This window comes from Malaclemys terrapin, chromosome 3 (assembly GCF_027887155.1).
Source record: "Malaclemys terrapin pileata isolate rMalTer1 chromosome 3, rMalTer1.hap1, whole genome shotgun sequence".
NCBI lineage: Eukaryota > Metazoa > Chordata > Testudines > Emydidae > Malaclemys > Malaclemys terrapin.
The window spans coordinates 183,666,224-183,686,306 of NC_071507.1; positions in this window are offsets into that span (position 1 = coordinate 183,666,224).

Genomic DNA, 20,083 nt, shown 5'->3' on the forward strand with positions numbered 1-20,083 from the left:
TTTGCTGAAACAATATTTATCATGTAGATATCAAATGGTTGGATTTTGCATATCTTTAGCTACATGTCTCAAAATCATGCCATATATGTCTCAAAATCATGCCATATATGTCAGTTTGCAAAGCCTTTTAAATGAGAAATAAAAACATTCAAGAGTGGAGGGGAGTGGATGTGGCAAGGATAAGACCCCTTTCAGGAACACTTCCTCCATAGATAGCTGAATGAGTACCAGATCCTGATTTTATGAAATGGGTACGGATGACAAGGTAACTTATTTTTCCGGTATGCAAATTTATTTTCTACTGTCAGATCTCACATTTATTCAGTTTTGTCCCTCAGTCTTGCCTGAAAAAAAAATATTAGCTGAAATCTCAGTATGACTTCTGTAATAATTTACAGTTCTAAGAACTTGAGAAAACCCACATGCAAAGGATACTTGCTGTGCTTTAGAAAACATTCTACAAGTTTGCCAGGACATTTTAAAGATAGAAAATCCACAGGAAAATAGAAATTGCCAGACTGGATAAACCTGAGGACCATCTAGTCCAGATATTCATCAGTGGCCAGTACAGCAACTCCTTGCTTAACTTTGTAATTATGTTCTTGAAAAATGCAACTTTAAGCAAAATGGTGTTAATTGAATCCAATTTCTCCATAAAAATTAATGTAAATAGGTGGGGAGTTAGGTTCCAGGGAATTTTTTTCCCCAGACAAAAGACATTATATACATATACAGGTATAAGTTTGAAACAATTTTAACCAAACAATTTAATACTGTACTCAGCAATGATGATTGTGAAGTTTGGTTGAGGTGGTGGAGTCAGAGGTTGAAAGAGGGTGGATCGTCTGGCTGTTCCTCTTGCTGTTCTTTCCAAAGTGTTGGGGTGTTTTCAACCCCAGCCCTGACCCCACTCCACCTCTACCCCCAGGGCCCTGCCCCACCCCGCCTCTTCCTGCCCCTGCTCCTCCCCCTCCCCCCGAGCATTCCGCATCCTCGTGCTTCCCCCTTCCACCCAGAGCCTCCTGAATGCTGCAAAACAGCTGATTGCTGCGGATGGGAGGGGCGCAGCTTCCTCCTCCCTCCCTGCACCTCCCACCTGCAGCAATCAGCTGTTTTGCGGCATTCAGGAGGCTCGGAGGGGGGAAGGGGAAGGATCGAGGACATGGCACACAGCCTCCCTCCTTCCTCCCCACACCTCTTGCCTGCAGCAATCAGCTGTTTTGGGGCATTCAAGAGACTTGGGGGGGGGGAGGAAGGGAGGCTGCGCACCGCATCCTCCCTCCTCCCTCACAGAGCCTCCTGAATGCTGCAAAACAGCTGATTGCTGCAGGCAGGAGGCGTAAGGAAGGAGGGGGGAGTTGATGATCCGTGGAGCCACCAGCGGATGGAAGGCGCTGGTGGAGCGGAGGGGAGCTCATATGGGGGCTGCCAGCCCACCCTGGTTCTAAGCCCCCATGGCCAAATGGCGTTATAAGCAAACATTCTGCAACTTTAAATGAGTATATTCTCTAATAGCTCAGCGACGTAATAATGAAACAATGTTAACCGGGACGACGTTAAGTGAGGAGTTACTGTAGATGTAAGAGCCCCTATTACTACAGAGACAGACACAAATGAATAAGGGATGAGATTTTCCCAGATGTGAGGATAAATGCTTAAAGCCAAGCTCTGTCCTGATATAGGAGGGCAAAACTCTATTGAAAACAATGGAGCTGTACCAGTTTATATCTGCTGAATCTAGATAATTGTTTCTCTTCAGAACATTTATTCAAAAACTCTTTAAAACATAGCATTCTCATTACTACCATATCAGCTAAGTCCCTCATCTGCTTGTAGCTTTATTTAAATCAAAGTCTTAAATCCAACCTCTGTACTTTGAAAATTGTTCAATATATTGTATGCCTTATTTCCAAATTATCCAATCTGATCTGTATAATACAGTGAGGGTTACAAATCAACTTCACTGCTTCTCCAAATACTCTTTCCCTACAGTTTCACCCCAAGAAAGTCTTCAGTCACTCACAACACATAAAATTATATGTTCAGAATGCCTTCATATTTTAAGGAAAAGGGCAAATCAGAGTCTAGTAATTTTTGTGGCAGATCACTAAACAGATTTCCCAAATCAAAAAATCATAATAATTGAGGCTACAATAGGGATATGGCCAGACTCTCTTCTCACTTTCTCTCTCTTACTGAAACCACCAATTCCCATCAAGGAAATCTTATATGTTGGCAGTAGATACCCTTGCGAATCTAGTACATCTCTAATATATCTTGCTTTGCATATGAATTACGTTTTGTTTTCTGGTCTAGATCCAGCATCCTACTTCCCTAGAAAACCTATTCCAGGATTTCCCTGTATGCTTAATTACCAATTACTTGTTTATAAAGATAATTTGGAGAAGAGAGCCAGTAAGCTCAATTCTCCAAGTTTTTGTTCCTTTATCTACCCACAACACTGTATAAACCCTACGGATCCATAAGTATTTATGAACAAAATTAAAAGGAATTTTTTTGTTTGGTTCATTGGCTGGATTTTTTGTTTGGTTGGTTGGTTTTTGGTTAGACCTGGATGCTTGACTCCAAACTCTAAGGACCCTATCCTATGACCTTGAGGGGAAAAAAAAACTCCTATCAAATTCAAACAATAGGAACAGAAGGATTGGGTCCACTTTATATATAACTGAATGCATTTGAGCTTTTGGCCTTTCCAGGTTAAAACATCACTGATAAATTATATTATTTAGGGGGCTCCAAGTAAAATCTTCCTTGCTATTTTGGATTATAGGATATCAGCTGTATTCAGCTAGCCTGATAGAGTAAGAATTTACTCAGTAAAATACCCAGATGTTTTAGGTATGATCTTTACATTCCAAGAAGAAAACCTAAACAGGATAATAGACTCTTGAGAATGATAAACCCTGGTATTTTGATCAGTTATGAATTTAGATCCCAAAAATTCACCAAAAGCCTTCAGAAACTTTAGCATAAAAGGGATAGTCCTACTGAGGACAGTCTCTTTGTAAAGAAGATATCAGCTACATACAGAGCTCTCATTCTCTCTTGGTGGAACTGTCTTTATATAAAGAATTAATAATGAATTTAGTTACTTAATAAATAGGAATTAATCTGCACCAAACTTTTAGAGGGTGTACTTTTAGAGGGTGTCTGTTGAACCTCATGAAAACTCCTACCAATGAAATGTTAGAGCAACCGAAAGTTTTAACATCACCTTTGACTTCCATGATACTCCATCCATCGCAGTCTGCAAAGATGAGCAAAAGATTGTCTCCAGAGATTCCAGTCAATGTCAGTTATATTAATGATTAGAATGTTCTCTAATACTCTCATGAGAAGCTGGTAACATTCTGGTAATAAAGGAATTGGTCTTTTGCTACTACACATTGTGGGACCTTCTGAGGTTTTAAGACAATTGAGCTATAGCCTTGTGGCAAAACTCTCCTAATAATAAGTTTAAACTAATATAATTAACCAGAATGTCTTTAAATGACCTACAGACTTCTCAGGGATTTGATATACTATTTATATATCATATTCCATTTATGCCAAGGATTCACTACATAACAAAGGGCAAGTCACTTAATCTATTTTTTTTTTCAAAAATGTATCCAACGTATGGCTGCCCAGCTTGAGACACCTTTCACCTTTTTTTTCAATAACCTACTTCAATGTACACATTTTTCTACTGAAGCTCATCAGATGTCTGTCCAAATAACTTATAGAGTGGTCGATATCCAATATTTTGACTGACGTTTGCAACTCTATTGCTGTATCAATTAAGTAATGAATTTTGCAAAACTATTTTAATAAAAGTTTTAACTGCCTCCTATGAATCTCTCTTTGTATCCGCTGAACACTTATTTATTAAAAAGAAAAATCACAGCTATTTGATATTCTTGCTATGGGACCCCATCTTGCACTGAGCTGCATGCACTTGGATCCCCACTTCCATATGGAGCTCCTTGAAGGATCTTAGGCCTTATTATTCATGGACAGATTGCAGCCTCCATCTCTGAAAGACAAGGAAAGCAGGGCAGACAGGGAAACATAGTCCATATCAGTAGTTCTAGCTTCTGGCAAAGCATGATCAGCAATAAGGGGAGTATATAAAATCGTACCCTTTCTAGTGGAGATAGCCATACTGTGTTGATGATTTTTCCTGAAAAGTGAGAGCAAGGAAACCCACATTCTATATCATCTTTCATTTTGCAAACCTTTGCTCTTTAGTGATTTGGGGGTGGACACCACATCCAGGGCCGGCTCCGGCTTTTGCGCCGCCCTAGGCAAAAAAGCCACCCGCCGCCCCCCCACCCCCCACCCCCAGCGCGGCAGGGGAAGGCGCCGAGCCTGGTCGCGGGCCCACAATCCCCGACCGGACGGAGCACCGGGAGCAGGGCAGAGCGCCCCCGGCAGCCAGAGCGCCGGGAGCAGGGCAGAGAGCCCAGCTGGGGCTCTCCGCTCTCCCCGGCGGCAGGAGCTCCACGGGGAGGGCGGCGAGCCCAGTCGCGGCCCCGCTCTCAGGCCGGAGCGCCCCGCCGTGCCGCCCCAAGCACATGCTTGGTGGGCTGGTGCCTGGAGCTGGCCCTGACCACATCGGATTGTCTGAAGCAATGTCTGAGATTAAGAGTGCATTTTCCTTCTTGTTTGGGAAGATTAAAGCAAAAACCACAAACAAAGGAATTCTCTTCACAGATTTTGAGGCTGTGTGTCTTTGTTGCTTGCCATGTTTTTCATTGAGGATATTAAGTCAATCTCTACTGATAACAATTGTTTGGATAAAAGCTATAAGGAAAACATTATGTGGATTATTTCCCCCCAATGAGTATCCTTGATATTGAAAATATGTCCTTTTTAAGCTTCTCCCCTAAATAAGCCTCTCTCTTCTAAATAATCATGTGAACAGCAAGAAGATTGTGTGGTACTTTTCATAAGAATTTTGGACAATGAAGAATAATGAATTTAACCAGCCTCCTGGGAAGTTTAACTGAAGAACAGCTTCTAGAGCCTTTTTAGCAACGACATTTAATGCCATTTTAAGGCCACAATTAAGTCACCTTTGAGCTTAGTTAGGAAAACATTTGGAACTGGCATCTAACAGAAAAATCTTGAAAAAAGAGAGGCTTATCGCCTAGTAATTCTTCTTATACAAAGATTTTCTCCCAGCACGAGGACATGATAAGAAGAGGAGGAAAAAGAAGTGTTTTGACAGAAAAAAATGTGGTTTCAGAAAAACTTAACATTTTTCAGGAAGATGTCAATTATGATTTTTTATTTCAATTTTCACATCAGTAAAATGAAACCAAAGTTTTGTTTCAAGTTGACATTTCAAATAAAAAAATCATTTCATTTCAACTTAAAATATCAGCTCATTTCAGTTTTCCATTTCAGGTTTTCCTTCCCCAATGGGAAAAGGTTGGAAAAAGCTTAAAAATGAGAAAAAGGGGAGAAATCCCACTCTGTCCCTCACTACTTTGAGCTGAAAAATAGTAAAACATTTGTAAGAAAAATAATGTATTCTCTCTCACTTTAATGCTTAAAGTACTTTTTATATGTCTTCTCAGTAGAAAAAAATACAAATTTTTCTCCCACTTTAAGAAAAAAAACAAAACCTAAACCAAAACAGTTTCCAACCTTTCCCTTTCCTGGGGAAAAATGGAGGGAAAAATTAAGAGAGAGAGAAAAAAAATCCTGAAAATCTCCAAACCAAAACGGAAAACTGAAAATTTTCAGTTCCCAGTAACAAAAGCAACATAACATTTTAAGCTGAGAATTTTTCATTCGATTTTATTTCAAACTGATATTTCAAAATAAAATGAAACTTTTTGTTTTGTTTTAAAGTGACCCAGGGAAAACCTGAAATTTTCCAATCGAAAAATTGTGAAGAGGCATTTTTCCCTTTCATAATGTCACAGCAAAAATTCCCATTCTCCCCACTAGCTCTTACAGGAATGTAGCAGAAAATATATGTCTAAAATTGCTGCCATGGCTCTTTGGCAACCTTAAAGAAGACAGCTGACAGCCTCTCCAGAATAAAGCAGAAACATATTTTGTAGCTTTGCTTAAACATTAAAAAGCCAGTTCGTGCAGCTTTTACTCAAGCTCTTCGATATCTTGGTGATGGGGCACAGCAAAAGAACCTAGAGAGGATAGATTACAAAAATTCCCATTGGACTTTTGCCTACAGTCTGCAGCCCCCTAATATATTGGGGACCAGATCTAGAATCATATCCCACCCTCCTGAGGTAAAAATTGTGATAAGGAGAAACACAGGATTCAGAATGTTCTTGCAGAGTCTCCTTGGAATAATCCCTCCATTGGGGAGGTGCTTGGGGAACAATAGGAAAGATAAGGATTCACCTTTCATGGGAGCCACTGGTAAAGGAAGCTGCCACCCTGGAGAATGCCATTTCCTCCATGGTGCTGTTTTGCTCTCTGTCTCCTCTCTCAATGCTGCCATTGATTCCCCACTCGGTGCATCAAAAATAAGTCTACTCACGGGACTGTAAGCTGGGAACTTGCTGCTTTATTTAACTGCAGCACAACAGAGTAGGGTGAAAACTTTCCCTGAGTAAACAGGAAGGAGGGATAGAGTCTGGCTTCATCCCATAATACTTTGGGTGACTCAGTTATCCCTACTGGTCACTTTGCTCTCACACGTATGTGCGGGGAGAGGGTGCAGGCATGGAGAGGGAGTTAATATTGCAACCAGTCTCCCTCATGGCTATCCAGACAGCTTTGAGAGGAACATCCAGATGCTGCAGTGTCTACTCAGCTCCACCACATCCTAACCTTCAGAGAGAAACACTAATATAAATACAATAAACTATCCCCAATGAAGATATTCTGTTAACAGCTCTTTAATGCTGATTGTCTTCTTCTCTATGTATCTTGGGACAGGACACAAGAAGTTTTTTGATTTGACTTCCTTCCCCCTATACTCTTCATAATTTGATATAGTTTAGTTAAATCTCCTCTTACTCTTTTTTATGCTAAATAATCCTATTCTATCCAGTCTCTAATTGTATGTAAATCCTGCCCTATCACTCACCATTTTGTCACTGTTTCCAGCCATTTCACTCTCTGCTGTACAGTTACTGAGCTGAAGCAAGCAGACATGAACATAGTACTAAAGATTGCCATCATTTTATATAATGGTATATTTTCTATCATCATTTCTCTCTTACTCTGAACTTCATCCAAGTGCAACATTGCTTTTTAAAAGACTGTACATAGAATTATATATGTGGATGAGTCAGAAGTATCTTTTTGTCTCATTAAATGCAAATGAAGTACTATCATTTTGATTTTAGAGATTTTGCACATTATCTTGAAAAAATCATTTTTCAGAAACCACTGAGAATTCTATTTATATCTCCTTTTCTTCCGTGCTGCTGCTTGTTTTGATCTTACAGAAGCCAAGACAGGGGAAAATGAAAAATATTAAGCCACCAGCACGCCAAGGAGACTTACAGGATCAGGGTCAAGGAAAACTGCTTTAATCCAAGCAGCATATATTTCCCTTCTTGAACTAAGCAAAAGGAAAATCTTTGTTTCGTAGCCACTAGGTACAGCATTCTCTCATCAAATGTTTCCATGGAGACATGGCCTAGCTGAGTGAAAGAGCTGAATGCCATCAGCGCAAGCAGAGGAGCAGTATATTCCTATCCCTTCAGGAACAACATGTTTATTTAAGCAATTAATCTCTCTCTCTCTCTCACACACACACACACACACACACTTTCTTTAAAGACCTGATATTATGGGGGAATGAAATGGTTGTGTTTCCTAAATAAAATGTTAAGATTTATAATTTACATGAAAAACAGAAGGGAAATATCGTCATACCATCTCCTCCAAAAATTAGTGTTATGACGATATTTCCCAGAATGACATGCGGCCCTTCTGCGACTGCTAGTAGCAAATATCTCCGACCGCCAGAGATGGGACACTAGATGGAGAGGACTCTAACTTACTGCAGTGAATTCTTTCCCAGGTATCTGCCTGGTGGGTTTTGTTGACATGCTCAGTGTCTAACTGCTCACAATATTTGTGGTTGGAAAGGAATTTCTCCCCAGGTCATATTGCAGAGATCCTGGGGGGGCAGGGGGGGTTCGCCTTCCTCTGCAGAGTAGGAACAAGTCACTTGCTGATTTTTACTAGAGTAAATGGTGGATTCGCTGTAACTTAAAGTCTTTGAATCATGATTTGAGGGCTTCAGTAACTCAGCAAGAGATTATGGATGTATTATAGGAATGGGTGGGTGAGGTTGTGTGGCCTGTGATATGCAGGAGATCAGACTAGATGATCATGATGGTCCCTTCTGGTAAGTCTATGAGTCTAATTACATTATCGTCCCACATAACTGTGTGATATTTACTATTGGCCCTATGGAAGCAGTTTGTGATTTTAATTAAGTAATTTTATCTCTCCTAATTTTATTTTGTCTAGATTTATTTGTATCACTAGATATCTTTATGCCCATACTCCCATACAAATATTGTATTCTCTGTCACCAGCTGATATTAACTCATTCTTCCTTCTGTGATCTGAATAAAAGTGATACTTTACACCAGCATTTCTCAAACTGGGGTCTGCAAGGGTACTCCAGGGGGTCCGCCAGCTCCACTGATCAACTCCTCCCCTCCCTCCATTAATTCCTTCCCTCCTCTCAGTGCCTCCTGCATGACAGGGAACTGCTGTTCAGTGGCGTGCAGGAGGTGCTGGGAGGAAGGGGGAGGAGCGGGGTGGGGTGCGCTCGGGGGAGGGGGCAGCATCATGTTCAAGACCACTGGCCCCGATGATCAACTCCTCTCCCTCCCTCCCAGTGTCTCCTGCATGCTGGGGAACTGCTGTTCAGCGGTGTGCAGGAGGCACTGGGAGGGAGCGGGAGGAGCCGGGATGGGGCGTACTCAGGGGAGGGGTTGGAAAGAGGTGGGGATTAGGAGGGGTAGGGGTGGAGCAGGGGCAGGAAGAGGTGGGGCAGGGTGGGGTCTTGGGGGAAGGGGTGGAGTGTGGGCAGAGCCTGGGGCTGAGTGGGGGATTTGGGGATCCGTGAAAAATTTTAAATCAAAATGGGAGTCCTCGGGTTGCTAAAGTCTGAGGTCCGCTGGTTTACATAATATCAGAATGTGATCAGTTCATGTAAATTGCTGCATATGAATTACATTCACAATCACAATAGGGCACTTTACATTTAATATAATTTTAGCTGAAGGTTTTTGTATGTTTAATTTGGATTCAGTTTTCAGTATTTTTTCATTACAACACACATATTTTCTCTCATTAAGGTTACCAGGCTGCGGGGAAAAGGTATTAGTGTATTAGATCGTTGGAGTGATGGAGTGCAAGTCTCTGTGCAGTCAGGTTAGTACTGTGTCCAAAGCAGGCTTGATTCTATGGTCTTTACTCAAACAAAGCACTTATGGGGAAATATTTTAGGTATGACCACTATTCAGGGAAATGTGTTAATATAACTGGGGGTGAAGAGATTGCTATTGGCAAATTCTGGGGTGAAATCCTGACCACATTTAAATTAATAACAAAACTTCCATTGAGTTCACTGGGTCACAATTTTATTCTTGGTATTTCAATGGTAAGTAATCCCAGACTTTACCTATAGGGGTCATTCTCAAATGTTGTAATATATAATGGAATGGGTGAAGTTGAAAATTTCTTGGGATCCTGGGGTTGACTAGACTGCCCTACACAAATTTTCTGAAGTACATTGGTGGATTTCCTAATCCCTACAGTTGTAAATAAACAGCAGAACAGAGGAGTCTCACATTAAAAAAAAAAGAAAAAAAACATGATGCTAACCGAGACCTATGTTCTCTCCAAGAGCAAGAGAATGGATTTCTCACTATTACAGGGGATTTAATTAACATTGAGGGTAATTACTCTCTGCAAAGCAGGGGTTAAGAAAGTGTGTGTGGTGGGGGGGGGTAGTTTTTACATTTAACAAACCATTGAAACAAACCATGAAAATTGCTGATGTTACTTTAAAAACAACTGATACCTCAAGACTTTCATTCCACTTTAGCAAACTTTTATTTTCCCTTGTATTGCACTTAACTACATTAACACCTCTCATGCTGTTCCAAGTTTTTGCAGCAATTTAGGATCCCATCTAGCAAGATGGTAAATTGGTAATTGGGCAAGGGAAGGATTAGGGAATATTAGAGCAGGCACAGAGTCTAACCTATGTTTTTTTCATGGGAGCTGCTGCATGCTGCATGGTCATAAGAGGAAAAATATCAACCCTCAAAGAGTTGGAGCTTTGACGTCTGTTATCTTCTGCAACAGGCTGATATAAACCTCCCTCTCTCCCCAAGAGACTTAGCAGCCATGACCTTCAGCTTGCACAGTTCTGAAGGCAGCTAATATTTTCAGCTGAAGGGGGCCCATGGAAGTTAATTACCTATATGTTTGTCAGCTTTGTTTGTGTATGTGTAGACCCTTCTACCAGGTGTTAACAGCAGTAAAAGGGGATTGGTTCACTATGTCTCTTAAAATATTTATCTCAAGCCTCCACTTTAACCCCTATTTACATTTGCAGGCTTTAGGAACAGAAAAGTAAAACCTTAGTCATCATTAATGATATTCAGCAAGCACACATGCATCTTTGAGAACCTGAAACACAACTACTTTTAGTTTGGAATAAAACTCTAATTAGATTTTTAAATGAAATTAGGAAAAAACTACCAAAACTATCACTGATCTGGCAGACTTCACAGTTCTATTTTTTTATTCATAGACTGGTATGGTGGAGCCCCAGGCCAATGTCTGACCAAAGCACCACTCACCATTCCACTGTGACCCTGCTGCATAGGAGAGGGCTCTCTTCGGCTTGTTTAATGTGTGACATCTGCTAAAGACTGCTCACTGATTTCAGCTCTAGCTGCTCAATCACTCCCCAGCCAGTTCTGCTCTTGACTCCAATCCAGCCCAATGCCATCATCCAAGGTCAATTCCAACCTTGTCTTTAATTCGCTACAGTCCACTTTATTCCTGTCCACTACATAGCCAGGCTGACTCCTCTCTGTCCACTCTGGCTTACAACATTGTCTTTTGGGTTCCGTACTATCATAGTCAACTCTGGTTCAATCCACCAACAAAACTCCTAACGAAGTCTCATTCTGGGCTGCTGTCAGAGGTGCTGGAACAATTTGTATAGTGGGCGTGCTGAGAGCCATTGAACCAAATTGTAAACCCTGGATAGCACGGAAACCACTTCAAGCCAGGAGGAGCTGCAGCACCTCTCGTTCAGCACCAATGGCTGCTGCCCCTATCACCAGAGCAAATTAATAGTATAAAATAGAGTCCACACTTACCTTGTCCCCCTAGGCTCAACTAACCAATCTTAGCCCATTGACTTTCAGACCACAGCAACTCACTTCCCCCATGAAATAACCTTCATAGATTCACACATAGACTCTTTCACACATATGCATAACACAGTTCCTAAGAATAGAGTACAAAGAAAGACAACATATTACAACTTTAAGCTCTCTATGAAACTACACTGAAGCATGTGCCAATTAACCCCCAAAGTTTGGATCTAATGTTCAAGTTTGGGATTAGAAAATCAGAGCTGAACCACACATGCATCCACCCACCCAATAGGATAAACACTTTGAAAATACTGTAAAATACTTCAAACAATCATAAAGTCATCATCCTCTTTTCTCTACATCCATGGATAATCTAAGGTTTAACATCATCCACTGATCTAAACCTGGGTTATCCAGGAATTAACTAACAGTTGGGTATTATTTTCACTTTAAGGAATTTTCCAGCTCTCTGCTTTTAATTGCTCAATAAGATGGAGGACTAGATAAGTATAATGAGGTTAGGGGCAGAGGTAGTGTAAAATGGACCCTACCCAAGTTATCTCGGTGGGACGAGAAGCAATCCATCTCTTACAGCCCCCCCCCGTGTTACCCAGAGGGACAGCCCCCCGCACTGGGTTACCCAGAGGCTGGCCATGGTTTCTGGCTTGTGGGAAGGGGTGGCACACTAGTAACTTCAGGGGAATTCCTTCCCTCTGATCTACACCACCAGGACCTTGCCTACTAAATCCTCAAAACACTCTGGGATTGGGTTTAGGCTGCAACCCAATTGCCAATTGCCCTCCTTCTGCGGGATATCATAGCTGCTCATAAGACCCTGGGACTGAGCCTAAACTCTAGAGGCTATGGCGAAGGAGCTTCCAAATTGCCTTGCCCCCTCATTACAGTATCTGCTCTCCAATTACTCCTCTTCCTCATGTGAGATCTGTCTGTTCCCACCCAGTTACTAGATAGATTCCCAATAATTAACATACCCCTACTGGGGGCAGTTTAAAAGGGCACATGCACAAAACTCCAAATCAAATCAAACAGATTGATCTTTCTCAAGAAAAGTCTAAAAATGGGAGAAACCTCATTAGCAGGTTTCCGAATATATTAAGCCATTGAAAGGTTTTAAAAATACACTAAAGCAATCCTTATACCAGTGGTTCCCAAACTTGTTCCGCCGCTTGTGCAGGGAAAGCCCCTGGCGGGCCGGGCTGGTTTGTTTACCTTCTGTGTCCTCAGGTTCGGCTGATCGCAGCTCCCAGTGGCCGTAGTTCACTGCTCCAGGCCGATGGGAGCTGCTGGAAGCGGCCAGTACGTCCCTCGGCCCTCCTCAGACTGGTAGTAGTCATGGATCCCTGCATGGCAGTTCTCAGGGCAATATAAGGGGGTGGGATACTTGTCTTCCCCCTCCCTGCCCCATCCACTGAACCTCCTTGGCTGGGGTCTTTGTGACTGTCCCTTGTTCCCTTATAATGTTCCCCCAGATCACTCTCCACAGGCTCCCCCGTCTCTGGGACTGTTGTTCACTCCTCGCTGTGGGGCTCTGCTCAGCTGGGCCTGTCATCTCTTCATGGCGGATTCCCGCTCTCCACACTGCCTGTTGCCCCACGCACCGTCTCCCTCACACGGGACACTGTGTCTTCAGGCAACTCCCTCCAGCCCTTCACATGTCTTTTCTCCTCCTGGCTCCAGCTCCTTGCCCCGCCTGCAGCTCCTCTCTCCATCTCTCCTTCCCCAGCACACACAGAGGCTGGGACCTGAGCTGGGGCTCCCTGATTGGCCTGGCTGCCTGACTTGGGGTGCTGCCTACATCCCAATTAACCTGGTCTGGAGCTCTCTCAATGGCCAGAGGCCGTGTCAGTCCCAGAATCCTGACTCCTCAGCCCCTCTCCTTTCTCATGGTGTAGGGAGAGGACTAAACAAACCCACACAGTTTTAGTAGGGGAGCAACTGTCCTCTTCCATGAGGATTCCAACTGGATTTAAATTTACATACATCCTTGTTTCTTCCTTCCCCTCCTCTAAAAGAGTAGTGAATTAAAGAATATAGGCCATACTTACAGGGTGGGGACTCTATCTTGGGAAGCAGTGACTCTGAAAAAGATTTGGGGGAGCGAGCAGTGGGTAATTAGCTAAACATGAACTCCCGGTGTGACACTGTGGCCAAAAGAAATAATGCAATCTTGGGATGCCTAAACAGAACATCTCAAGTAGGGGTAGAGCGGTTATTTTGCTTCTATATTTGGCACTGGCACAACTGCTGCTGGAATACTGTGTCCAGTTCTGGTGCCCACAATTCAAGAAGGAGGTTGAAAAACTGGAGAGAGTTCAGACAAGAGCCACAAAATGATTAAAGGGTTAGAAAACATGCCTTATAGGGGTAGATTCAAAGAGCTCAATTTATTTAGTTTAACAAAGAGAAGGTTAAGGGATGACTTGATTACAGTCTGTAAATATCTACATGGGGAACATATATCTAATCATGGGCTCTTCTGTGTAGCAAAGAAAGGTTTAACATAATCCAGTGGCTGGAAGTTGAAGCTAGACAAATTCAGACTGGAAATAAGATGTACATTTTTGACAGTAAGGGTAATTAACCACTGAAATTAGTTATCAAGAGTCGTGGTGGATTCTTCATCACTGACAATTTTTCAATCAAGATTAGATGTCTTTTTTTTCCCTAAAAGATCTGCTCTAGGAATTGTTTTGGGGAAGTTCTATGGCCTGTGTTATACAAGAAGTCAGCCTACATAATCATAATGTTCTATTCTGGTCTTGAAATCTATGAACCTATGAGGGGGGGGAAACAGTTTGCCTTCCCACCCAAACTTGTATTAGTAAATTGGAGCCACTACATCTATATCCTTACTCCCTCTGGACTGCTAACCTATAAATCAGAGCCCCTGTTTATAACAAAATTAAATTAAGGCTTTGCAAACTGCTAAAGTACATACCTCTTAGCAGATGTTAGACAGAGAACATTTGTAAAGCTATAATGATAAAAGTGTTGATGTGTGATAACACAGAAGAACCAATAATTTTCACCAGATATGTATCTCAATATTTTAGGCAGGCTCAAGACTTAGCTTCATCAACGCAGGCCTTGTCTACAACTCCACTTCACAGCGCTGGCAGCTATTCCCCTTGTGGGGATGGGTTTTTTACGCGGCAGCACTTTAACATTGGTAGTGAAGACATACCCTGTGCTAAGGATAGAGGGATTCTACAATCTGTGCTGGTCTGTGCCAGATCATCATGAATCAAAACCTGCTGGGGTAATTAGCAAATTAATTAAGGCAGGGATTATCTTTGCTAGTGATTCACAAATGGGAACCCTATTTGAAGTTAGGTACCTATGTGTTTTTGCAAGAAGCTGGGGAGGGGGAAGAAACCATCCCCCATAACTTTTAGCCCCGTGGTTAGGTACTCATCTGGGATGTGGGAGACCCCTGGATCAAGTCCCCCCCTTGCCTGAGGGAGAGAAGTAATCTGAACAGAGCTGTGCCACCTCTTAGATGAGTGCTCTAACCACTGGGTTATAGGATATTTTAATGATATTTTAAAGTCATTTGGACCAGAAAAAGAGAAAGCATGTGTGAGAGCACACAAGTATAAATATGACTCCATAGCCTGATATTTAGGGCAGTCATCTGAGATAGAGGAGACCCAGGCTCCAGAGTGCAACAGCTTCAGCAGGAGAGACTGAGGGAGTCTTATATCCCAGTGATTAGAGCACTCACCAATTCAAATCCCTTCTTCTCTTCAGGTGGGCTTGATCCAAGGGTATCCCATATTCCAAGTGAGTACCATAACCACAGGGCTAAAAGTTATATTTCCATGACATGTTGCAAGGTCATTTGCCTGCAAAAATGTGTGAAATCATGACATTTTGTAGGTTTTCAAAGTGAAAACTATTTTACTCAGAAACCCATTTTCAGGTGAAAATTTTAGAAAAAAAGTCATAAAACCCATCTTGGATTCATAATAAAGAGGGTTGTATTTAGAGCATTTTGAATTACATTGTTAATCTCACTCCCACGCACCCCTCTCATATACTGTCTGCCTCTCAGAGATGTTGCTAGGATTAGTTGTATAGGGCTTTGAGATCCTTGGAAGAACTCGGTCTACAAATGCAAGTGTAACACCAACAGACCCCAGTTGTTGGTGGGCAGGATTGAACCGTGGACTTCGGGAGCTTAGTACATGAGCTTCTACTGCATGAACTAAAAGCCGACTGGCTGTTAGCTAAGGCTGTACATTTAACTCATTTAACTCTCTCTTTAAGTGGTCTCTGTGCCACTAGATGGGACAGAACACCACACGCAGAAGGCGTGTGGGTTACACAAGGCCTGCTTCAATGAACATGGGTGCCTATCTACTGATGAAGCCTCCATTCTGCTTCAAGAGGGTGGCTTGGCAGAGTCACATGAAAGGTTTCACCTTCCTAAGAAAAGCATGCGTTGTTTCCACCAATTCCAGGAATGTGCTGTTTGAATAGTAACTCAGATACTCATAAATTGGCTTTGAATTTCCAGATTAGTTGTTGATTCATTATTTGTATGCAATGACTGTCTCATATAGTTAGCTTTACAGTCACAACATGAGGTTAGCCTGTTGCTGAAACTAATCCGACACAGAATTCAATTTTTGATTTTATTTTGAACAAGTGTTATGCTATTCCACCTCCTCCCAATTTTATTTCTCACCTCACTGATATAGTATCCCTTTGTGACTCGCAGAAAGCAACAAGAGCACTGGTGAAATCTGTGACATTGTCTTTTATTAGGAACTCACAGAACTTTGCTGCTTGCTAACAAATGGTCTGATCCAAAGTCTACTGGAGTCAATGGAAGGGCTCATGTTGACTACAGTGAGCATTGGATCAAGCCCTGAAGCACTCCATCCTTTTAATTCTCAAACTCCAGAGAGGTTACTAGTCAAAGTCTGGAGTTACATACACTGTAGGGTTGTAATCACTAAATTGCAGTTAACAGAAAATGCCTCCAAGTCTTTAGCCAAGGCATCTTCATTGACTCTCACTTGAATGGAGAAAAAGTCAAGTATTTAGAAAAGACTGACAACTAAAACTTGCCACTTCATATTTTTAAGCTAAACTCTAGTTGGTGTACACCTAACAGTTACAAGTTCCTTAGGTTTGGTGACCAAGGCAGCTATTCAAATTCTGCACTCATACTCCTTACACAGGAAAACAACAATAATGAAGATAAACATGGTTTGCCAACTGCCGCAATTAAAACAGAGCAGAATCGAAGGAAGCAGAGTAGTGACTACTATTGAAGTATGCACATGATAAAGAAAGCATAAAAACATTTTTAAAGAGCAGCAATGCTGCTTTTAACAAGATCTTTGCATTAACTCTGTAGCAGAAAACTCTCGAAAATCAAACAAAAAATAATACTTTGTAGAATGTATAGTTAGCAAAGAGAAATAATTGAACTGATTACTGAAGCCCCATAAATAACTAAGTTCAATAGGATAATGTCCTCATATACAAGAACAAAAAACATTGTGACAAAAACTATGCTGAAGTGAACTCAGGAGAGACCAAGAGGGGTGAACAAAGAATGTATTGTTCCCTTGTACCTGATCATTAGTAGCCACTGCAAGAGCACTCTTTTTAATGGCCCCAATAGCCACTTTTAAAATATACTAGAGTGTTTTAAATCTCCGCTTACCAGGGCACTGTTAAAAGTGTGGTCAGAAGTCAATTCATGACAGGCAATTACATTGTATATTCATTATAAGTATATTTTTGAAGTACAATATATTCATGAAAATACAACTAAGTCTGATTAATGATATGAAGTAAAATCCTAACACTGGTTTTATTAACCTGGAGATTTTAATTAACATCATTCACCAGCCAAGTACCTGTTTTGGGTCACTGTCCAATGTTTGTCATAAGGATAATATTAAGGGAAAGGCTGAAGGACTTGTTTATAATTACAGAAGTCTCTTATTTATCTTTATGTTTATGGAAGAGATTAAGAACAAATAAAAAGCATGTTCTGGGCATTGTTTTACTAGTTTTAGTTTCTTGTTCTTCACTTCAGTGAACTAAGTAACATGCAACAGTAACTTAGATCTTCTAGTCTTTCATCTAAAAGTGTAACTGACCCTGAGCACTTGAAGTGTCAGCTGCTAATGTATATGGTTTATGTTCTTTTGGCTTATATAGTGGATGCGACAGTTTCTCAATGGTATAGAAGTATTACCTAGAAAAGCTTATGCAGCTACTAAAGTGTTTGGAGTTTTTTTCCTCCCCAATTAGGTCAGTGAACTGTGTTTCACTAAGTTAACAGATATAATAATCAAGAACTGAGATCTTCAAAACTGCCTATGGGTAACACTTTTAAGAGTGCCTAAGCAATTTAGGAGCCTAAGTCCCATTTCAAAGTCACCTTTGAGACTGGGACTTAAGCACCCTAAAATTTTACCTTAGGGTATTTAATCACCTATTAGAAATTAAGGGGCCTATTATGTCCAAATCCCCATAGTGGCTTGGAAAAGCTCACCCTTGAAATGTAGTTGCCTGTACATTGTTAGGCCCATAACATTAGATCCAGGTTTTAGGCCCAAATGTCCTGAAATGGAGCAGAGCTGTGTTCAGTGGTTCAGAAGTGGCATGATTTCTCATACAATATTTAGTTAATAATGACTGCATATTTAATTGCCTACCACATGGTAGGGCCAATAAGCCCTCCGATACTGAAAGTTTAACACTTATTTGATGGCAACACCTGCTTGACATCTACACAGTAAGCAGAATGCCATGGCAAGAAGTCTCAGAGTCTGGGTCTACAGGCTCAGGTTCATGCTAGGGCACTAAAAATTGCTGTGCAGATGTTCAGACTCTGGCTGGACCTTGGGCCCAAACATCTGCACAGCTATTTTTAGCGTCATAGCATGAGTCCTGTAAGCTTGAGTCTGTGGATCCAGCCTCTAAGACTCACTGCCAGGGGTTTCTGCTTGCCGTATAGACATACCCAAAGAGTCTCAAAGTCCCAGAGCCTCGAACAAGCTATTCTGATTCACCATGTCATCTTATGCTGACAATCTATTTTCAGCATTCTTACCAACAGGCACATTTAAAATAAAGGCAGCAAATCTCTCTAAACGTTTAAAAAACTTATCGAAATATAAAGGCATAACACTTTAGTTTTAAGATGAAAAGCCCAAATCTCAATACTAAGAGACAATCTAAAAAGGAAACCATATTATAGAATCTTGGTTTTGTGTTGTAAGATCAGGACAAAGTTGTGCTCTCATTGTTACTGATGAAAATCTTCTGAATTTGATGGGAGTTTTACCAGGGCATGCAGTATGTGAGAACACAATGTGACCTTTAATGTGTGTTATGGAGAGTGTCTCTGCACAGTTAAATTAAGTCACATGCAGATAAGTAATGTCTACATTTCTCAGATTTTCAACCAGCACTGCACTATGTCTAATAGAGAGATAAGAAAAAAAAGGATCCACTGTTAAAGAAGGTAATAACTCTGGGCGGGAGTTCTGTGTGGTTTACCTCACTACTTGTGGGCAACAGGGAAAATGCAAGTCTTTAGGGGAAGTCTGAATAAGAAAGTAGTGGTTTGGTGAACTGTTATTGGGACAGTGAGCTATATGGGGGCGTGTGGAAAAGGGCATGGAAAAGAGAAAGTCTAAAGGAAAGGAATGTGGCATCAAGGCTGGAATTTCTGACAGAGTGGAGGGGGAGAGCGGTGTGATGTGACGAAACATGAGATGGAGATTGGGATGGAGTGGTGTAGGACACGGATGAGAAAAACAAGTTTAATCTTGTGGCACCTTTGAGACTAACAGAAGTATTGGGAGCATAAGCTTTTGTGGGTGAGAACCTCACTTCTTCAGATGCAAGCCTTCTTGCATCTGAAGAAGTGAGGTTCTCACCCACGAAAGCTTATGCTCCCAATACTTCTGTTAGTCTCAAAGGTGCCACAGGACCCTCTGTTGCTTTTTACAGATTCAGACTAACACGGCTACCCCTCTGAAGTTTAATCTTGATGCCACGGACAATAGGGGGCAGAAAAGGATTCAGTCAGGAGGATGACATGATCAGATTGAAGAGCAAGGAAGATCATTTTAGCAGCTGTGGTTTGGATTGTCTGGAAAGATGATGGCAATACAGGAAAGAGAGAGGACAGAAAGGAGCACATTGCAAGCAAGCCAGACATGAGAGAATCAGGACATGAATAAGCGTTGAAGCTGTCAGGATGTTGTGTAGTGAAATCATCCCTGCTAAAAATAACCCCAAACCAAAACCCTGCAGAGAAATTTGGAACATAATGTTTGGAGTGATGATTAGGGTTGCCAATTTTGGTCAGACATATTCCTGGAGGTTTCATCACATGAACATAATCTTTAATTAAAGATAAATCTTTAAATTCTGGAGACTCCAGGACAATCCTGGAGAGCTGGCAACCCTAAGATGTATAATATCCACTCTGTCCTGAGTGGATGCAAATGAGGCACAGAACTCTTAATGACTTCACAAGCTCCTACCTAACACTGAATCTGCTCGGCCTTCTGGAAATATCTATTTCACACTGGGCATACTTGGGCTTATCAACAGCACAATTGCTCCCAAAATCACACTGAAAGTGTACACTTTGCACAGAAGTCTCACACATGATTTGCTCTTTACTTAATCACACGAGTAATTACGTAGATCCATGCAAAAAATAA